This window comes from Meleagris gallopavo, chromosome 10 (assembly GCF_000146605.3).
Source record: "Meleagris gallopavo isolate NT-WF06-2002-E0010 breed Aviagen turkey brand Nicholas breeding stock chromosome 10, Turkey_5.1, whole genome shotgun sequence".
NCBI lineage: Eukaryota > Metazoa > Chordata > Aves > Galliformes > Phasianidae > Meleagris > Meleagris gallopavo.
The window spans coordinates 19,052,768-19,053,809 of record NC_015020.2 but is presented as its reverse complement, the minus strand read 5'-3'; positions in this window follow the sequence as shown (position 1 = coordinate 19,053,809).

The window sequence follows — 1,042 nt, the reverse complement described above, 5'->3', positions numbered from 1 at the left end:
CGCTGCACGAGCTGCGTTGGAGCGGTGGAGGAAGTGGTGCGGTGTTGGGAGAGGAGCGGATGGGGTGAACTCGGCGCCGGGGCTGAGCGCTGAGTCAAGCTGAAAATAGCCGGGTGCTCCTCCTGCTCGGATCCCCCCGAGCTCACGTTGGGACTCGGAGCGGAGTTCCCCGGAGATATCCCTGCGTTACGCTTCTGTGCGAGCTCAGGGCTTGGGCCGGCAAATCCGGGCCGGCTATCGGTCTAGCTCCCGTGCCGGAGGTAGAGGCGCTTCTTGGACGTCTGTCAAACCCCTCCCCGCGGTGCTCCTTCCCCGCCGTCCCGCTGTGTGTCTGTGTGGTTCGGGCCGTCCCGTTGAGTTGGGGATTGTAAAAAGACGTGTGGGGAGCTCTTGTACAGGGAGAACCGGGAAATAAGGGTCCGAATGCCAACCCCACCGCTGGGCCATTCGTGTTGGTAGCAGAAGTGGTGGCGGGAGAGGCCAGGCCCAGCTTTGCTGAAATAAACCTCGTGTCCCTGCTGCAAATAAGGCTCTGGGTGCTGTGGGGAGCAGGGCTCTGCTTGGGGGCTGGAGCACGTTGTGTGCGGGGGGCTGGGAGTCCTCCCAACTTGCATCACTGCTTATATTTAACTCCAGTCGGCCCGTTTAACTCTTGCTGGAAGGCGATGCTCAGAGATGTCTGGAGCAAAATGCGTGCGTGCTGGTGCTGCTTTGATCAGCAGAGCAGGAGATAGCTGCTGGGTTCTGTTTTGCCCATATATGAGGAGCGGTAGGCGTTTCCTTCTGCCACTTGTTTTTAAAACGTGCAGGAAGTTGCACCTTGATCTGAGTCTGTGCTAGGTGACACTGTGGGTGTCAAAGCACAGGTGCTTTGAAACAGAGTGGGCTGAGGGCAAGTTCTTTACTGTGAGAGTGGTGAGGTGCTGGAACAGCTGCCCAGAGAGGCTGTGGATGCCCCGTCCATCCTTGGAGGTGTTCAAGGCCAGGTTGGATGGGGCCCTGGGCAGCCTGGGCTGCTCTGAAATGTGGAGGTTGGTGGCCC